Source organism: Spinacia oleracea, chromosome 2 (genome assembly GCF_020520425.1).
Source record: "Spinacia oleracea cultivar Varoflay chromosome 2, BTI_SOV_V1, whole genome shotgun sequence".
NCBI lineage: Eukaryota > Viridiplantae > Streptophyta > Magnoliopsida > Caryophyllales > Amaranthaceae > Spinacia > Spinacia oleracea.
The window spans coordinates 8029403-8039983 of NC_079488.1; the positions used below are offsets into that span (position 1 = coordinate 8029403).

The 10581-nt window shown below is 42.9% G+C and overlaps 1 long non-coding RNA gene across 1 annotated transcript; it reads right to left on the minus strand.

Moving 5' to 3' along the window:
* Positions 1-1706: 1706 nt before the first annotated feature.
* Positions 1707-3446, minus strand: LOC110805229 (uncharacterized). The gene is made up of 3 exons (XR_002537929.2): positions 3187-3446; positions 3001-3098; positions 1707-1973 (listed from the first exon to the last, which is right to left on the minus strand). It is a non-coding gene; the product is annotated as an uncharacterized lncRNA (long non-coding RNA).
* Between the last annotated feature and the right edge of the window lie 7135 nt (positions 3447-10581).

Genomic DNA, 10581 nt, shown 5'->3' on the forward strand with positions numbered 1-10581 from the left:
CCGCCAAGTTACTTTTGATGTGCTTACCATTCCGTTTCGTAATTTGGGCTATTTTAAGGCAATCGATTATTCATTCCTAGACACAAACGAGCCTAGCCCACTCATGTCACACATGTTGCGCCAACATATGGCTGTTGGCCCAATTCACGGCAGCCCAGTTGTACATCCAATGGATGTTACTGGTGCTCCTTCACCGAGACAGGGCCTTGGGCCTGAGGAATCCGCCAAGCCCAGTTCGCGTGTTATTATGAGCCAACATTCATCCCATGTGCCAACCTGTGCAGCTGGTCCCCTCCCTTGGCCAAACCAACCGTCAGCCCAGGCCGAGCAACTGACACCTACACTTCACCAAATGACCCAATCTAATCCAATCCCATGTCATACGGTCCAACAGACCTCTCCCCCCACAAATTCTTCCCAGCGGCCCAATCTAACCCCAGTCCAGTTTTAGTTGGACCAGACCTCCCCTCTCTTGTCCGTCACCCAGTTGGCCATCGTACCCCGAGATCTCCTCAGCTCTGCTACACTCCACCTCCCCTTCGGGGGTTACGCCCCATCCAGCCCACCAGACTGGCCCCACCTTCGCCCCGCGTCACTAAACATGGTATTGTTAAACCAAATCCAAAGTATGGCCTCGCTATGCAACCAATGGGCCCAGCCTTACACCGCTCACCCATTCCGAAAAATTACAAACAAGCCTTGACTGGCCATAATTGGAATGCGGCAATGCAAGATGAATATGGTGCTTTAATTAATACTTGGACATGGGAATTTGTGCCTAAACCTACGGGGGTGAATATTGTTAATTGCATGTGGATCTTTTCTTATAAAGAAAATGAAAAAGGTTCCCTTCTACGGCACAAAGCTAGACTTGTTTGTGATGGCAGGTCACGGGAAAGGGAGTTGATTGTGATGAAACATTTAGCCCGTTGGTCAAACCGGAAACTATTCGAACCGTTTTGGGCCTTGCTACGACAAGGCGTTGGTCTATTCACCAACTTGATGTTAAAATGCTTTCTTACATGGTGATCGATTTACTAGTGACAGTTTATATGCATCAACCACTAGGTTTTGTTGAGAGACGGGCTCCCGACTATGTTTGTTTGCTTCGTAAGGCACTATATGGCCTAAAACAGGCACCCCGTGCATGGTATCAACGGTTTGCACATTTTCTACTACTTATGGGTTTTGTCATTGAAAAAAGTGACACTTATTTCACTAGTGGAAAAACAGTCATTTGCGTCGGTCGTTTAAGCCCATTTACGTCGCACATTGGTGCGACGCAACTGGCAGCGACGCAAATGAAAAAAGTCATTTGCGTCGCACATTTGGGTGGCGCAAATAAGAGTCATTTGCGTCGCACTTTAGCTAATATGCGACGCAAATGACTTTTTTTTTTAACATATTAAAAAGTCATTTGCGTCGCAGTTTAGCTAAACTGCGACGCAAATGACTTTTCAATATGTTAAAAAAAAGTCATTTGCGTCGCAAATTAGCTAAAGTGCGACGCAAATGACCTTTCATCATGTTAAAAAAAAAAGTCATTTGCGCCGCAGTTTTAGCTAATCTGCGACGCAAATGACTTTTGAATATTCTAAAAAAATTGAGCTGCTGATTTTATTTAATCCACAAATTAATTAAATAAAACAAGCAGCTTTCAGTACTAGTATATTCAGAGCATAAAAATAAATGTAAACTAGGTGAAATATCGGCAATGTTTCCTTTGTAATTTTGACCCTCCCCAATACCGGGAATGTTGTAATACAAAATGTGAAAGTCTTAGTTTTATTTCCTTTAGCTCACACCAACAATATACAAATTAACACTCAATTTCAACAATAAGTCCACTATGAAAAAAGTCCCCTAAGAATGCATGGAGAAGCCAATATTTTTGCATTTACTGCCTTACTTCTTGATGACCTTAAAGGTTTCACACTAGGCTCTTGCTCCAAATATGAATAGATGTCTTTAGCCTGATAAAACATTAAAACAATGGACAATTATGGACTTTCACCTGTAATCCAGTAATTAACACACAAACCACCTTGGAAATTAAAGCAATTATCACTTTTCACATGATAAACGGTTGTTCTTGACCTAAATATTCTAGTTTTAAAAAGAATCAAACACACACAAGGCTAGCCATAACCAGAAAAGTTGACTGCCGGACTGCCCGTATCCAGAGCCACTAGACACCATGATTTTGGTGTCCCTACAGACACATTGGCGTAATATAAACTGAAAATAAAGGAAAATTTGCCAAATACAACCTAATAAAGTTCTCTATTTGTCAATTTCAACCTCAAATTTCAAATTTTGCCAATTACAACCTTAAACTTGGACATCTATTTTAAATTACAACCCAAAACCATTTTCCGGCAAAAATCACCGGAAGATGATGTCATAATGTGATTAAAAAAAATTCCGAAGTACATAATATCTATAAAAAATATTTTTTTTTTGATTTTTTTTTTGTTTTAATTCTTATTTATCGATTTAATTTTTTTATAAAAATTATGTAATTGTTTTTTTTTAATAACATTATGACATCATCTTTCGGTGATTTTTGGCGGAAAATAATTTCGGGTTGTAATTTAAAATGGAGATATAAGTTTAAGTTTGTAATTGGCAAAATTAGAAATTTGAGGTTGTAATTGGCAAATAGAGAACTTTATTAGGTTGTATTTGCCAAATTTTCCATATGAATATTATCCATTTAAGTGAAAGTTATTTTTCTTCTTATTCAACCTCTACTCAACAAAACTCTCACAAGCAATCACAAGATTCACAACCATAGTATTTCCATATCCCTCAATATTCACAGATCAGAAACACAATATCAAGAACCAACATAATCTTAAATATGATAGTATAAGAATAGTGTTTATTAATTAGTTCTTGCACTTTTATCATGGTATGACAAAAAGTACCTCAGCGTTTTCCATTTTCAGAAACTTCAGGGGAAATGAAGCTACAAAGGAGAAAGTAAGATAGAGTTACCTGTATGACACTATGAGCAGAAAACCTTGACCTACTGCTGTGGAAACTGACATGAACCTTCTCCCACGGAACCCGAGATAAACCTGTCACCAGTTCCTCTGCAAGTAACCAACCCAAAGTAAGAGATGAACAAAACAAGTTTCAAAATCAAACAGCAAAATACATTTGGTTCATAAACGTATGTACCTTCTATTTTGTCACAGCTACTATGATCTTCTTCTGATGCAACCTCATTCGGTTCTCGTGCTTCACGAAGCTCCTCGTAGACTGTATGAGGGTATTTCTCATTAAGTGAATCTTCCAGCAGAAACACCAGCTGCAACACCAGAAGCAGATGAACGAGATGAGTTGGTAGCAGGAAAAGAGGAGAGTACAATTAGGTAGAGGCAGCGACAGATCCAGGATTTTTGTATTGGGTGGGCCGAAACAAATGTATTGTTAATCGATTTTTTTTTTTTTGACAATTAATATCTTTTGAAAGTAGACTGAAGTGAAAATATATTAAATTAAATAAAAATAATATTTCAATGCTTATCTTTTTGGATTGATCTTGTTGACATATATGATATATATATAGAATTTTAATAAAATAATATGATGCCACGAAGATAAAATTTGCATACTTCGTATAACAATACAAATATAATTTGGTCCTTTTCCTATATATAGACATAAAACCTTTTGAATATGCACATAAAATTTTAAGTATTAGTATCAGTAGCGGTTAAGATTGAAGGTTTGTATACTATAAGTCCCATATTAGAATCTCTCCCCTATTCGTAATTTATTTAGCGATTTATTTAGCGTCTTTGACTCATTCGTATCTAAAATAAAAATTGTTGAAAATATAAATATTTTTTTATTGTTAATTTTTTTTTAATGAATATATTCAATCCTTTGCAAAGGTTATATGCTCCCCTAGCAATGAAAATAAGATAGACATGAGTAGACCTGGTTATTGGACAGGGTAGTCCAATGGATATAGGGTTAGGGTCAAGTTAATAAGGCTTTTATTGGGCAGGGCTCTTATTGGACAGGGCCTTTATTGGAAAGGGTCATTATAGGGTCAAACTTATACTACAATTATTTTGAAAATTAAAATAGTAATGATACAAAAAATTACGTGTATAGCTTCGTATTTACTTGTACTTGCACATGGCTCTTTTGTTTTTCATTTTTCATTGCTCGTTTATTGACCCGCCCACTAATGACCCGCGACCCGCTTTTGACCCGTCCATTATCGACCCGCTAAAAATGACCCTTTCAATACCCGACCCTCTTTTGACCCGCCCCACCCGATAACCAGGTCTAGACATGAGTCAGGTAATTTAGAAGAGAAAGAAATGCAAATAGGAAAACAATAAAATGAGAAAGAAATGCAAATAGGAAAACAATAAAATGAGAAAGAAATGCAAATAGGAAAACAATAAAAGGGGATTTGGCTTCCTCGAACCAGCACAAGCACCCGGAAGTCTTTTCAGTTGACAGCTACCACCTTAGCCAAATTATATATTGTGTATATTTACACAGAACATACTACTTATATTGTGGATTATGGGGCGGGCCAAGGCCCACCCACGCCCCCCTTGTATCCGCCGTTGGGTAGAGGCTATGCAACTTAAGAAATGCTGCATTTTCCTTCAATCTCGGCTGATATGCGGGGTTGTGACGGAAGTTCATTTATGACAGAGAGCATAGTTTTCCAGAGACATATGCCAATCTGATCATCTCGCAGTAAGGTATTCACATGCCCAATACTATCACCAAGTTCGAGCAATTCCTGTTTCCATCAGAAAGAAATGCAACATACATAAAAAAAAACACGAATACCATCTGTGCGGGTATGCTACCAGCTGGCTGGTAGCATCGCCAAGCTGTTAAGGATAAAAGCAAATAATCCTTAACGGCAGTTATTATTCCCTACCAGCATCTCTTACAAGCCGGTAGGGAGGAGGCACGTGACCAAACCAAGAGGTCAACGGGTCGCTATCAATCGGGTAGGACCCATTTGTCCGTATGCCCGACCCGCGCCTATATATATGGGCTTCATTTATGACAAAAGGTACGCAAACACAATCATTTCCACTAAAACCAAAATACTTATTACTCATCATACCTGACTTTAGCATCGGGGGGATCCTCGAATCACCCTCGAGGCTAGTTCATCTTTGTTATCTGCGCAGGATATCATCAGGATAACAGCAACACTCGACCAGCAAGACATCTCCAACCGTTCCCAAATCTTACCGGAACAATTGGCGCTAGAAGGAGGGGATCTCCCAATCTTGTCCAGTAAATCAGCCATCATGGATACCAACAACAAAAAACCTAGAAAAAACAACAATCTCCCACAATCAGCAGTGATCACACCAACATCAGTAGCACAACCCACCGCAGTCAAACCTTCTCTCTTACCTGTCTCAACCAGCCAAGTCACACCACTTACCAATCCTCCCCCAAAAACACTCAAGTCACAGATAAGCATTGCCCCCCCAGGTTTAGAAGACCCGAACGACGTGATCATAGAGGACGAAACGTCCATGGAAGAAAGGGCACAGGATTCCCCATCACCCCCACAGATTCAGAGCAACCTCTCGGCGTTGTCCCAAAGGTTCACACCACAACAGCTGCTGACGGCTTCGGCCGTCATGAAAGCAATGGCTGAACTGTCCTCAAGGAGGACAGAGGGAAATCAGATCGTGGTTACCGGCAGTCGCCCGGGTGCGATGCCGGTTAGAAATATCTACGAAACCCTAGAGCATGAAGTGGTACTGCCAGCACAACCTGAACCAATACTTGTACACAGTGAAAATCCGGGCAGAAGAAAAAGGCATAGCTCTCGGCGCAGAGAAAGGTCCACTAGACGCCGAGAGTCGGTGTCAGAACAAGAAGGATCGTTTCCTGCTGGTAGGGAATCGACACCGTATCACGAGGAGTACATCGTACAGTCTCCACAACCGGGTTGGAACAGATATGAAGGATATCTACCTCATCAGGAGCCGATGAGGCGAACCATACACCCCAAAGATTCCCCACTCTGCAGGGGTATACTGGAGCAACCTATGGAGAAAGTGAAGATGCCGACGTGCAAATACAACGGAACCACAGACCCCGAAAATCACTCCACCGCTTTCGAACAACACATGATGCTGTATTCTGACTCAGATGCCATGTGGTGCAAAGTGTTCCAAACCACATTATCAGGGGTGGCAGTCGATTGGTATAAAAAGTTACCGGCCGGATCGATATTCAGTTTTCGGCAGATACAAGAAGACTTTGTGAGGCGATTCATTAGCAAGGTTGAACGAAAGAAAACATCTGGAGAGCTGATGTCAATCTCACAAAGGCCGAAAGAACCGCTGAGAGAGTACCTTACTCGGTTTAACAACGAATCCATCACAATACCAGATTTACAGCAAGAAATAGCCGTCTTGGCTCTGTTGAGAGGGATGCAAGAATGCGAGTTCAAAAGATACCTGGGAAGAAAATCATTTACCTCGCTGGGGGAGGCCTTGAGAAAATCAAACGAGTATATCAGGAGTGATGAGCTGATGCTAATGTCACCCCTGGGGGGAAATCAGGCAGTACAATCGGCCAAGAAGGATCATGTTCCCATACAGCAACACAATTACCGGAAAGATAACGGTAGAAAGGAGGGCCATCAGCAGAGAGGGGGATATCCGAATAGACAACAGCCGGTAGGGGCTTATCAGGTGTACACTCCCCTGAACACCGCCAGAGCCACGATCTACGTAGTAAATAAATCGGCAGCGTGGAGAAAACCGTTACCGATGGATGCCCCAGGTAACAATAAGAACTTTTGTGCTTTTCATAATGATCATGGTCATTACACGGAGCATTGTAAAGAGCTCAAGGATAACATCGAAGAGCCGGTAAGAAGGGGATACCTATCCCAGTACAGGGTTCGACAGGAAGGCCAGGGAGGAAATAATAGACAGGGCAGTTCGCATAGTCATGCCCCATATACACCTACTCAGCCAGGGTATGTACAGCCCACTGGTAGGATTGAGCAGGCACCACCATCCCGGCAAGAAATCCGGTCATTACCGGAAACAGGCAAAGATGGGGCCGATAGGGGAAAGAGACCCACGATTTGGGTGATCTCTGGAGGGCCCGTGCATGGAGGTACAGTCAGCGGGGCGATAAGAAATCTAGAGGAGCACAGGCACTTGGTAAGTTACCATAGCGCAAGGAAATGGCCGGAACCAATCCCCCTACCGGTCATCACATTCACCTCGGACGATTGTCGCGGCATTATATATCCCCATGATGACCCGCTGGTATTGGAACTCGAGATAGCAAACTTCCACGTCAAGAGATGCCTGATTGATGGAGGCAGCTCTGCGAACATCATATTTTGGGAAGCTTTCACCCAGCTGAACATAGATCACGGAGAGTTAGCAAGGGTGTGCTATCCCGTTATCGGATTCTCTGGGGCCAGCGTCTACCCAGAGGGCAGTATCCGTTTACCGGTTCAAGTGGGTAGAGGATTGTCAGCCAGGGACTTAATGGTCGACTTTTTGGTGATAAAAGTACCAGCAGCGTATAACGTAATAATTGGTCGACCATTCATTCATGACGCACAGGAGGTGGTGTCCACATATCATTTGACCATGATATATCTCTCAAATCTGGAAAGAACAGAAAGGGTACATGGCAGTCAGGAGACTGCCAGATCGTGTTATCTGACAGCGATAAAGGCACCAGGAAGGATGGTGCCGAAAACCAACCTTGCCCGAGAAGCAAACATGCCAACCAAAAGAAAGAGAGGGGATCTGAGCATGGAAAATTTTGATGAAAGGCCGGTTTGCGTCCCAAGGCCGGCTGCAGATGGAGAAACTCGGGAAATTGAATTGGTAGAAGGAGTTCCAGAAAGAACGGTACGAATAGGTGCCGATATGGAGGCAGATCAGCAGGTCAATCTTATCGGCCTGTTACGAGAAAATGCAGACGTCTTTGCCTTCTCTGCAGATGAAATGCCCGGTATCAGCCCAGACATCATAGTGCATCGTCTGAATGTAGACAAGTCAGTCAGGCCGGTAAAGCAAAAGAAGAGAAATTTCTCCAATGAAAAAAATGCTGCAATAAAAGAAGAAGTGGAAAAACTGCTGGAAGCAGGGTTCATAGAAGTTTGTGACTACCCCGAATGGTTGGCCAACGTAGTCATGGTAAAAAAGTCAAATGGCAGTTGGCGAATGTGCGTAGATTTTACCAATCTGAATGGGGCGTGCCCCAAGGACTGCTATCCATTGCCACGAATCGATAGACTGGTAGATTCAACAAGTGGCCACGCTCTTTTGAGTTTCCTGGATGCCTTCTCAGGGTATCACCAAGTCAGCTTGTGTAAAGCCGATAGAAAGAAGGCCGCCTTCATCACAGATTCAGGGGTATACAGCTATAAGGATATGCCATTTGGGCTGAAGAATGCAGGAGCAACCTACCAGAAGTTGGTGGATAGGGTATTTGCTTCCCAGAAAGGGAGGAACATAGAGGTATATGTGGATGACTCAATAGTTAAAAACCGATTGGCCAGCGACCACAACGACGACTTGAGAGAAACTTTCGAAACTCTGAGGAGGTTCAAGATGAAGTTAAACCCCAAGAAATGTGTATTCGGGGTCCGATCAGGAAAGTTCCTGGGTTTCCTAGTAAGCGAAAGGGGGATCGATGCCAATCTAGATAAGGTAGATGCAATTATGAATCTACCAGAACCCGGTTGCATAAAGGACGTGCAAAAGTTAACAGGAAGAATGGCCGCATTGACCCGGTTCATTAGCAAATCAGCAGACAGGTCGTTGCCCTTTTTCAACGTGTTAAAGCAAAACAAGAAATTCAAGTGGGGAGAAACAGAAAAAGCAGCCTTTGAGGCAGTAAAACGGCACCTGCAAGTCCTACCCACAATAGCTCGACCAGTGGAAGGGGACACGCTGCAGCTATACATATCTGCTTCTCAGCACACAGTAGCAGCAATTCTGATCATAGAGAAAGATAAAACACAGATACCGGTGTACTTTGTCAGCCACATCCTGCAAGAAGCAGAAACGAGGTACTCCTTGATAGAAAAGTTGGGGTTGGCAGTATTGATTGCAGCCAGAAAGCTGAGACCTTACTTTGATGCACACGGAATCCAAGTCCTCACAAACTACCCACTGGAAAAAGCAATGCAAAAAATGGACACATCAGGTAGACTCCTAAAATGGGCGATTGAACTATCAGAGTTTCACATGGAGTATCGGCCCAGAATGGCTATAAAAGCCCAAGCACTGTCTGACTTCATAGTCGAAGCATCATACCAGGAGGAGGAAATAAAGGAAGGAATATGGGAAGTAGCAGTAGACGGCTCGGTCACCAAATCAGGGGCAGGAGCAGGGGTAATAGTTACCTCACCAGAAGGAGACCAGTTCGAGTATGCTATTATGTTCTCTTTCCAGGCATCAAACAACGAGGCAGAATACGAAGCTGCAATCGCTGGCATACAGATCTGCACGACAGCTGGTGCTCGTAGGCTCATGCTCACAACCGACTCACAGCTGGTAGCAAACCAGTTCTCAGGAGAATATGAAACGAAGAAAGAATCCATGAAACGATACGCCGAAAAGCTTAAACAGTCAGTGGCACAGTTGGAAAGCTTCGAAATAAAATTAGTACCCCGACCAGAGAACATGTTGGCAGACTCCCTGTCAAAACTGGCCAGCTCAAGTGCTCTGATAAAGTCAGTAATGATGGAAGTCATGAAGGAAATAATGCCCTTGGTCCAAGTATGCATTCTATGTTAAGTCTAATAAATGCGGTTCAGTATTAATTAACAAGTTAATAATTCAGTGAGATCAAGTGAGCTGAATGCCTAGCTAGAGGCCGCTTCAGTTCAAGTGGAATTAATGATATTAATCCACAGCTTACTCTTGACTGAACCCGTAGGGTCACACAAATAGTACGTAAACGGATCAAGTATTTAATGGCATTAAATACTCCATCTATGAATATTCGGAACCGACGGATCTTGGTTTCAGTGGGAGCTAAGATCGTCACAGGCAAGAAATGAATACTCCGGAAACGATGATATTTCCGGAAACGGAAATATGGATCGTATCGGAAATATGAATATTATCCAAGTCGTAGATGTTGCCGGAAACGGAAACATGGTACGTATCGGAAAATATTATTGGAAATGGAAATATTGCCAGAATCGGAAATATTGCCGGAAACGGAAATATTGTCAGAATCGGAAATATTGCCGGAATCGGAAAATAATTCCGAAAACGGAAATATTAAATATTTGTTCGAAACGGAAATTAATTCCGGAATCGGAAATATTAAATATTGTTCGTATCAGAAATAGATTCCGGAAATGGAAATTTAATCGGAAGCGTATCGTACGAATTAGCATCGGACGAGGCCTGCCGGACGAAGGCCCAGCACGAAGCCAGGCCATCGCCCAGCAAGCACGCACGCCACAGCCCAGCGCGCACAAGGCCGCGCATGCGTGGGCCGCGCTACGTGGGCTGCTGCTCGCATGCGTGGGCAGCCCTTGTGGCTGCCGTGTGTGTGTGAGTTTGAGCT